This window comes from Bison bison, unplaced genomic scaffold (genome assembly GCF_000754665.1).
Source record: "Bison bison bison isolate TAMUID 2011002044 unplaced genomic scaffold, Bison_UMD1.0 scf7180017864326, whole genome shotgun sequence".
NCBI classification, from domain to species: domain Eukaryota; kingdom Metazoa; phylum Chordata; class Mammalia; order Artiodactyla; family Bovidae; genus Bison; species Bison bison.
Window position 1 is genome coordinate 6,376,810 of NW_011494898.1, and position 10,393 is coordinate 6,387,202.

Below are 10,393 nucleotides of genomic sequence, written 5' to 3' on the forward strand. Positions count from 1 at the left end.
ATATTAAAAATGATAATTCAGAACTTTTTATCACTAGCTATTTTGACCATTTTATTACATTCCTATAAAGATTTACATTTAAAATTGATTTAATAATACTAAAATCCATTCTTTTCAGTTAACTACTGGTCAACAAGTAGTAATAGTTTTCCCAAAGTGCAATAAAAGCATTTCACTGAAGTATGTTAGAATGTATCATCAAAACAACAAAAGTAAGTGTTGGCAAGGTCCCTCAAAATTTAGAAAAATAACTGCCTATGACCCAATAATCTCACTTCTGGAAAAACACCTCAAGGTAATTACTTCAGTATTTTGAAGTGGTCTCTACCGCCATGCTCACTGCATTATCATTCATAACAGACAAGGTATGGGAACAACCTCAGTGTCCATCGGTGCATGAACGGATAAAGAACATGTGTAAATGTATGTGTGTTTATCCATAGGTACCTATATGTATACACACGCAGTGCCTTAATAAAAAGAAATCTTGGAATGTACAACAACATGGATGAACCTGGAGAACATGATGCTAAGTGAAATAAGCCAGACACAGAAAAACAAATACAGTATGTCTCACTCATACGCGGAATCTACAAAAGTCTCACTTATAAAATCAGAGTACGATGATGGTTACTATGTGAAATAATGGACATGTTACTTAGCTTGACTGTGGTAATATCTCACAGTGTACATACACATCCAAATATCACCTGTATACCTTAAATACAGACGACTTTGATTTGTCAATTATACTTTAATATCAGTGGGGTAAAAACATGCTCCAACAACATGAGCAGCAACAACTATCCTATTCTATTTCTATTAATAGTTCTATTTCTATTCTAGTAATAGAAAAGTAGTAAAGTTGAAGTCATATTCTGAGAAATCTAGGAAGAACTGAGTCATCTGCTGTGAATTCAAAATTTCTTTCTAGTTTTATCTCAGATCCTACAATTTCAAAAACAGTTTGAATCTAATTCCACAATACATTTATGCTTTTTTCCTGCACCTTTTTTTTGTGACATGATAGAAACCAAGATCAAACTAATTCAGACAAAAAGAAAATCTTCATTACTATGCAGGTGCTTGAATAAATTAAGTGCCTCCCTTCCCTTCTCTGCATTTATGTGCATAGGTATCTATCAAGTATATTTCAATACCACTGGATGTATTTCATATACCAGCACAGTTGAAAAATCATAAGAAAAGACTGACTCACCTGGCTTAGGTGAGATACATACTAGGCCAACCACCCGAAGCTAACGAGGCAGAAATACAGTGTAATATGGAAGGCTTCTGAGAAAAACACTGCTTCCACAAAGTTGTAAGCCTTTCCCCACTCAAGAAAGAAATGCTAACGAGACCAAAGAGCAATTCTATGACACTACTGAAAAATATGTAATGTAGTTACTGCAGGTTAAAATTTGTGTTTTAGGAATGCACTCTGCATGTTTTTCTGCATTATTTTATCTTCTTGTGAACTACTCTGTTCTGGACAAGACTCAACAGTGGCAGTCTTGATGGGGTTCTCGGATCCCAGTATACAGCAGTAGAGGCAATCACTTACAGGAGTCTTAATTTTGATATGATTGTTCATTCATGTTAGCACAACCATAATGCATTAGAGCATAGTGAACACTCTCATGGGGATATGGGGGAGTGCACTGGTAAACACTGGTGAGAGTGAGAATGAGAACGGGGCGGGGGGGGAGCGTTGCTCATGGGAAACCAAGAGCTGAGAGAGACTCTGAGTAAACAGGTTGAGGCGTTTAGATTTTATTCCTTTGGCAACAGGAATAAGTTAGAAAATTTAAAGCTGGAGAAAGTTACATTCTCATCTGTGTTTTAGTAAATAACTTTTTGAGGAAGTGTGAAAGATCAATCAAAGGAGCAAGAAACCAGAGGCAGAACAACCACTTTATTAGTCTATTATAAATATGCCAGACAAGAGGGTTGGCTACATCTTGATCTGAGAGACATTTAAAAGGAGGCATCAACAGAATGTGGAGTTAAGTGGGCTTGAGTAAGAGGGAACCAAGGTAAGGGAGGCTGAATAGGAGCTACTGGGTCCATGCTAAGAGAAGGGACCTCTTGTAGGTACTGCATGGTAATCTAAAATCAATGTGATACAAATGCTAAGTCTCCCTGTCTTTTAATACACTGTAACAATATTTGAAATAATCCAGTGGTTTGAAACTTCATAAAGGGATTCCAAAATGCACACAAAATAACATGAATTCAGATGGAAAGATATGGAAAAATTGAATCAGAAGGCCTAAGAGTAATGTGTCATGGTACTATATGCTGTGTCTTTCAGTAACTTTCTTACTTGTTCTTAAGCAAAGACAAAAATAAATAAAAGAATAATACATGTTCAAAGATCAACCAACAACATTAAGATCATGATGCCAAGTTCCTCTTCCTTCTTGGTGGACTGTGGAATCTGCCCACTTCACTAATCGCCATCACACACACCACATACCTACAAGCACAGTTTTCTGCCTCACCAGGCTCCAGCTTGCCTACTTACAATTCACTGGACTTCATTCAAACTCTATTAATGCTTAACAGTACATTTTTCCACGGCAGTCGTAAATTAAGAGGTCTTTTGGCCCTGCTTATAACACTAATCAAGGTGCAAGTAAGTAGGTCAGCACATACTGGTTCAGGAAATGATTCTTCCTATTCTTTTATCTAAAGTCAAAAATGTCAAAATCAGGAAAAACACTTTCTTTAAATGTTAGAGATTATCCTTTGAGTAAATGCAATAAAAAATATTCCACCAGCCCTATCATAGATTGGAGTTAACACTTAATTTTTTAAAAAAGATAGGGTGGTGTCTACCTATTTTGTTCACTTTTATCCCAACTGGAAGTGACCATTTTGACCTCTGCAGGTACGTTACAAATTTAGGATTCATGATCTTTCATTCACTAATTCACCAGATATTCACAGATCATGGAAAGTGTGTCAGGCACTATTGTAGACACTATTGTAGACATATAAGATGATAATGAATATATTAATAAAATATAATTTTTAGTGTTAACTTTTCTAAGAATTTTCCACTTATTAAATATTCTTAAAATGTTATGAAGTCTGGAAACATTTATGAACTCCATTTTAGAAATGAGAAAATAGAGAAGCATAGAGAAATTAAATAATTTGTTCATAGATACATGGCTAAAAAAAGCACTGAAGCTAAGATTTGGAGACAAGTTATCTGTTCCTAGCACCCTTCTATGGTAAAAGGTGAATAACATTGGAACGTTAAAGACAAAGGTCTTGAAGAGTACAATAGAAGCAAAGGCTATCTCGGATATTAGGAGATCCAAAAAGCCATTAGAGGAAGCAATGTATGCAAAATATTGGTACTAGTTTATGCCTTTGAGATGGCTGGTCCACTCCCATACACGTGACTAGCAGTACTTCATCAGGGTAAGCTCTTGATATGAGTTTTAGCCCCAAGTCTTGATCTACTCCTTTAATTCTTGTGCACTTTCCTGAAAAGTTCCTATCTCCTGTTTCCTCTGCTCCTTGTCTCCTGTCTGGCATACTGATAGAAGCTCCCATTCATCACACTGAATTATTGCTGAACATTTCTCCTTCCTTACAGTTTTCACTTTTCAACTTAACTATGACTCCCACCCAGCCCTTGGGCAAGCTCTGCCTCCAGTCACTACGGCTCTTTGATGCAGTGAAACAACAGACTCATCTCTGGGCAACTTTCAGGTTGGGCCCTTTTTCCCCATGAATCTCTAAAATGTGAAAACTACACGTACAGGCCTCTTAATTTTTAACTGTGTTTCTAATTCTTACAAAGACACTTTAAATGCAAACTCAGACTTCTAAAATAAGGACAAGAGCAGAATCACAAAATTAACAAGGTCTCTAAAGAACAAGAGTTTTTATGGTTCATTGTACATCATTTGTTCGAACTAGCAGTGGATCAATAGTGTTTTATTGGTCCTTTTCATGTTAAACTTTTGTTAATGGTACACTAAATTGTGTTACTTTGCTGCACTTCATTGCACAGACCCTCGGACACACTGGGGAGATTCAGGACCAGAAGTCTGAAGTCTAACTATGGAGGGAGGTGAGGTAGAAAAAGGATACAGGATAATTTATCGCTTTCCTTCCACTACTCACTCGGAGGTTTTTACACTAAAGATGCCTAGTTTTCTCTGTTCAAGTTATATAGCAGTTTAGCCGAAAATAACTCACAATTTCAAGTTCATTATTACTATGCCATTCCCCATTTATTTTCAGCTTTAAAATAAGGAAAAATAAATACGAGAAAATGAAATCTGAAAAAGAAAAACCTTTGAGCCTATTAAACTTGTGGTTGCGCCTGTAATTGTCTTCCTTTTATCCCTCATTCCTCCTGAGCTGTTTTTTTTCCCTCTAAAGTAGGTGAGGGAGGTTTCTTTTCAATGACTTTATTTTCCTCTTGCTCAATTTACCAAATCTTACTCTATAAAACAGTTTCATGTTCAATGATTAGAATATTGATCACTAAATTTACCAGCTTTGAAAATAATCTATTTCATGTATCAAAAGAGTATATTTTGTTTCAAAATCTTAGCACAGAAAATAGATAATCTTTAAAAAATCAAAAACAATGTCACAAAGCTGATATTTACAAAACACAAAAGCACCAAAGACATCAATAATACACTCCCTACCCTTCAGGCATAACTTATACCTCCTATGGATTGCAACATTATCATCTCTCAAAAGATATTTAAAATTTCCATGCATGCATTTATTCACTCAACAAATATCTTCCAGTAACCAACTACTGACAACATACTATTAAATATGAAGACAAAAAAGACACAGTTCGTCTACAAGGAGCTTCTAATCAAAGAAAAATAGACAAAAGACTTACAGTTCCTCTGCGGTGGAGCTGAAGAACTTGTTTTCTGGAGCCAAGCTGCTCGTGTTCAACTCCTGGTTTTGCTACTTACCAGCGCTCTAAGCCTCAACTTCCTCAGTAGAGAAAGGGCTGAGGGGCGTTAAGAGCTTCTATCCCATGTGTTTGTTGTCAAGGTTAAATGAGATGCGGTTCACCTGTGCTTGGTGCAGTAACGATTTCACAGTGATTAAGCAATAGGCTTACGGTGTACCTCATGATACTAAAAGACTCTCATTTGCACTCATGAAGGTTTGGAAGCCACGGAACAAGCAAATAAAAAGGTTCAAAGAAGGAATGATCTCTTTTTGTTTGGTATTAGAAGGATGCTCCAGAGAAGGCAATGGCACCCCACTCCAGTACTCTTGCCTGGAAAATCCCGTGGACGGAGGAGCCTGGTGGGCTGCAGTCCATGGGGTCCCTAAGAGTCGGACAGGACTGAGCGACTTCACTTTCACTTTTCACTTTCATGCATTGGAGAAGGAAATGGCAACCCACTCCAGTGTTCTTGCCTGGAGAATCCCAGGGACCGTGGAGCCTGATGGGCTGCCGTCTATGGGGTCTCACAGAGTTGGACATGACTGAAGTGACTTAGCAGCAGCAGCAGCAGCAGAAGGATGCTCAAGAAGACTTGATGGCATTAAGGACAGACAGTAAAGGAAGAATTAAAATTGTAATTTATAGAGATGATGTAGGGGGCAGGAAAAGAAGAATACAAATTAAATGTAGAATATTTTTTAAAACTTTAGAAAATGGAAGAAGTGTTACCTTCCAGGACTGTAAAATTTGATGCTGGACAAATATGTAATGGGGCTTTCTCTAATCCATGGTGTTATCAATTATATGTGTATATATATATGTATATTTATCCCCCCCCCCAAAAAAAAATTCTGGTATCTTGTCCTTGTATCTTGGACGGAGAAAACAGGCCTGTGAGTCTAGCAACTCCTGTCTAAATTAAGATCAGCCACTACTTCTCCTAATCATATTATTCATGCTAGTTGAATTACCTACTCAGGTGTGACTCGTTTGTTAAAGTGTTAGTCACTCAGTCATGTACGAATCTTTGTGACCCTATGGACTGTAGCCCGCCAGGCTCCTCTCTCCAGGCAAGAGTACTGGAGTGGGTTGCCATGTCCTGCTCCAGAGGATCTTCTCTACCCAGGGATCGAACCTGGGTCTCCCACACTGCAGGCAGATTCTTTACCATCTGTGCCACCAAGGAAGCTTGGGGTCTGCTAAATGCCATGAACAATCAGTGAGGACTCACATCTCCAGCCAGCCAGAACTCAAACTTCTCTCAATTCTCTGTGAATATGAGACCTGTCTGTAATAAAGCTTCCTAGTTGGCTTTTCTCTAGCCTGTGGAATCTCAACCTGTGTGTACATAGTTTATCACTCAGGAAGAGGTTCAAGGAAATGACATGCAAATTCTTAGAGCTTTCCTTAATATGGCTCCTCCTTCTCCAGTTCTTCATGTTATAAGTTTCAGAAACCTTAGCTCCCTCAACCTCTGATCCACATCTACTCAACGTTTTAAGACCTTAAGGCCCTCATGGTCTGCTGGGAATGGTCTGTTCTGCACTGTGATCTGCAAAGATCCCCATAAATCCTGGGTCATCATAGGACTCATCTCGCTTGTTTCTCCTTTGTAAGGAGCACAGTCTTTCTCTGATGTTGTCTAATTTCTGAAAACAGTTATTTTATATATTTGTCCATTTTTCTATTTGATTATGGTGAGAGAATAAGTCTTGTCCTAGCTCACTCCATTATGACTGAAGCAGACATTACTCAAACTGGCATCCTATGGATGAAAAAGCAGCCCAGGTGATTCTTTCCTTAATGGTTGATATCTACATGAAAGCTTGAATATAGGGTTATCCAGTCAAAGAAAAGGGAGAAATCCTTTTTAGGTAGAGAGAATGGTGTGTACAAAATAATGGATGATAAGAAAGAGCTTGCCGCCTGCTGGGAATGATAAATACCTTAGTATAGCTGAAGCTCAAAGGGGGCTTCCCTGTAGTTCTGACAGAAAAAAATCCACCTGCAATGCAGGAGACCCTGTTGATCCCTGGGTCAGGAAAATCCCCTGGAGAAGGGAAAGACAATCCACTCCGGTGTTCTTGCCTGGAGAATTCCATGGACCGTGGGATCACAAAGAGTTGGAAAGGACTGAGTGACTAACAGTACTACTATAGCTGAAGTGTATGGGTAGCTGAAGCGTACGGGGTCTTTGATGATCTCTGAAGACACTGGATGTGATGCAAAGGGCAAGGGAAAATCACTAAACGGTTTTACACAGGGAATCACAAGATCACATGTGTGGCGTTGGAGACAATGATAGGAATGTGGATATTAGTATCAGTTATCTTTTAGCATTAGATGATGCTAGATTAAACCTACAGAGTGGCATTAAGGATGGAAAGAAGCAGACAGGTTTGGGAGGTTTGACAATCAGTGCATGGCCTTCCCTAGGACAGAGCAAGAATCTGTAGTTCAGGAAAGAAGGAACGAAGAATCCTTCCCTGCCCTTCAGTGGTCAAATATGTTGTTTGCAAAGTTAAAATTAACTCCTAGAAAAATTTCATAGCTGAACCTTTCTATCTGTTTGTCTTTAAGTACCTACAAATCGACAGTGCTCCTCAAAAGATCACTGTCTATGTATGGGACTTCAAGGATAAAATCAGGGAGGAACCCCAGATCTGTTGTATCCACCATCAGGACCAGCTAAGATATCAGGTGTTAGTCTAAGGGAAAAAAAAAAAAAAGTCCAGAAAGACAGAAGACATCTTTAAGGACCTTTCTTCTTACTGTCTTCTCTGAAGACAATTCTTATTTTTCCCTTGACTTCACCCAAATGCATGGTGTTTTTCATTAGGACTGAAATACAGACTTGTAGTCGATTCAAACTATAGTTCTAATTCTGCTACTTTCGTTATCTTTTTCTCTTTCTTCTCTTCATGTCTTAATATACATCTCACACACATGCACGCTGCATGAATACATACACATAGGCATGTGCATATACATTGACACACACCATGTCATACATTTTTTATGTTGGAAGCTCCACCATAAAATTAGGGTCTGTCCTTCCTGATTTTTCATCTCTATCACACAACACAGGTTCTACTCTCCAAAATGTCAGCAAAATGAATGCATGTAGGTTAGACAGGAAGTGAAGAACAGTGTTTCATATGTATAGGAACAGATCCTGAAACATCTGGAGTTGTAAAAATAAAAAAAAAAAACAAAAACAGAATAACAGTACCAAGAGGAAGAAAGGGATGCCACTTCTGTATATTTGTCTTAGACTTCTCTGCCATAACAAAAGTACCATAGACTGGGGGTCTTAAATTACAGAAATATATTTGTGCATAGTTCTGAAGGCTGGTTGGTCCAAGATCAAGGTGTTGGCTGATTTGCTTTCTGATAAGGATTTTCTTCCTAGCTTGAAGCCAGTTGCTTCTTCACCATGTCCTCATATGGTGGAGAGATAGAGAACTTTGGTGTTTCTTCTGTTTCTTTCTTTCTTTTTTTTTTTTTTTTTAATAAGGGCACGAACCCTACTGGGTTAGGGATCCACCCTATCATTTTGGCTCAGTTATGTCCAACTCTTTTGCAATTCCATGGACTGTAGCCTACCAGGTTCCACTTTTATGACTTAATTTAATCTTTATTATAGCCCCACAGGCCTGATCCCTAAATATAGTCATTCTGGGGACTAGAGTTTCAACTTATGAATTTTAGAGGGATCAATTCAGTCTACAGAAATAAGCATGCTTGTTGAAACTTTGACAGTGTTCACACATCCAGTGCTTTCATGTTAAAATGTTGCCAAGCTTTTCATACCCATTACCACCTTCTATTTCACACATTAGAAATGGGGGCAGTGCTTTGGAGCCCAGTGTCTTTGGTTTGTTGCACTAAGAGTCTGCACAATGACCTAGAAAGAGGCTTCCTGTTCAAGCCAAATGACCTATATTTGAATTCTAGCTATGACACTCCCACTTTAGGGCAAGTTATTTACATTCTCTGAGACTCAGTTTTCTCACCTATAAATTGGAGATAATAATCCTATCCTGCTGTTATAAAGCCTAAAGAAATAGGAAAATATTTGAGCCATGAAGATTGGGCAATAAGTAAAGGGCCTTTCAACTTCATTCAATCTAGTTATTCGTGTCAATGACAACCATCAAGGTTTCATATCTTATTAGTAGGGTTCATAATAATAGGCATTTACTTTGTGCCCAATATTGCTATAAGCAACTTTATCCACATAAGTTATCTAAATTAGTACTCACCAAAATTCCCATGAAGTAGTTATTATTATTACCTTCAGGAAATAAAGACAGCTTCTACTGACTCATAACAGGAACTAGTGTTTAGGTTAGAACTCAGAGGTAGAAAAAAGCTTGAAAATGTTAAGGCAAGCAGTCCCTAAACTTTGAGAAGCTACTTTTGAGTTCTCTGAGGTCTGGGAATCAGAGAGAAGGTGAGTTTTCCTTTAGCAGCTGCCCCTGCTTCCAAAGAGGTCATGTGTTAGTTTTCTATCGTTACTCTAACAAATTACAGCACATTTAGTGTCATAGAACAACACAGGTTTATTCTCTTACAGTTCTGGAGATCGAATGTCTAAAATGGGTCTCAGGGCTGCATTTCTTCTGGAGGCTTTAGGGGAGAATCCATTTCCTTGATTTTCTGGCCCCAAGAGACTTCCTGCCTTCATTGGTTTACAGCTCCACATCACTCCAAAATGTTTACCTCATCACATCTCCATCTCTGATTCCGACTCTCTTCCCTCCCTCTTTTCTAAGTGCTCTTGTGAGTATATTGACCTGGATAATCCAGGGTAATCTTTATATTTTAAGATCTTTGCTTCAATGGCATCTGTAAAGTCCATTATGCTGGTTAAGGTAACATATTCAAAGATTCTGGGGATTATGAAATGGAATTCCTTGTGTCAGTCATTCATTCAAGTCTGATTCTTTGTGATCCCATGGACTGTAACCCACCAGGCTCCTCTGTCCATGGAGTTCTCCAGGCGAGAATGCTAGAGTGGGTAGCCATTCCCTTCTCCAGGGGATCTTCCTTGGGAGGCCACTGTTCTGCCCAAAGATAACTACAGGCACTATGACCTCCATTCCACAGCAGCTTATAGACTAGAGGGTGGGCAGTCAATCTAAGCCAAGTCAATCAAGTTGTTTCTTATTAAGACACTAGGGTAAGCCACCGGGCCAAACATTAAAACTTTTTACAGAAACAGGGCCACAGTCTTCACAGTGAATCAAATCAAGTGCAACCTGCAACTGGAGAGACGGGTTAGGGGTAGACATGACAAGGAAACAAAAAATCTCAGTCTGCAGGCAGGAGAATGAACAAACTCGTAGAGGGAAACAGAATTTTAGGATGTCTTTTGTTAACAACCTCTTACAAAATCTAGCCTTAAAACTCCGGTTTCTTGCAGCTAGACTAGTT

The 10,393-nt window shown here is 38.6% G+C and overlaps 1 protein-coding gene across 2 annotated transcripts in view; it reads right to left on the reverse strand.

Moving 5' to 3' along the window:
- Positions 1-4,963, reverse strand: part of LINGO2 (leucine rich repeat and Ig domain containing 2) — a 240,331-nt gene extending 235,368 nt beyond the window's left edge. Inside the window, exon 1 of one of the 2 annotated variants that reach the window (XM_010853341.1) lies at positions 4,892-4,963. The gene's annotated coding sequence lies outside the window, so the exon portion shown is untranslated. Of the gene's footprint in view, positions 1-1,219; positions 1,280-4,891 lie in introns of those variants that run through there. The other variant, XM_010853342.1, reaches the window with a different exon arrangement.
- Between the last annotated feature and the right edge of the window lie 5,430 nt (positions 4,964-10,393).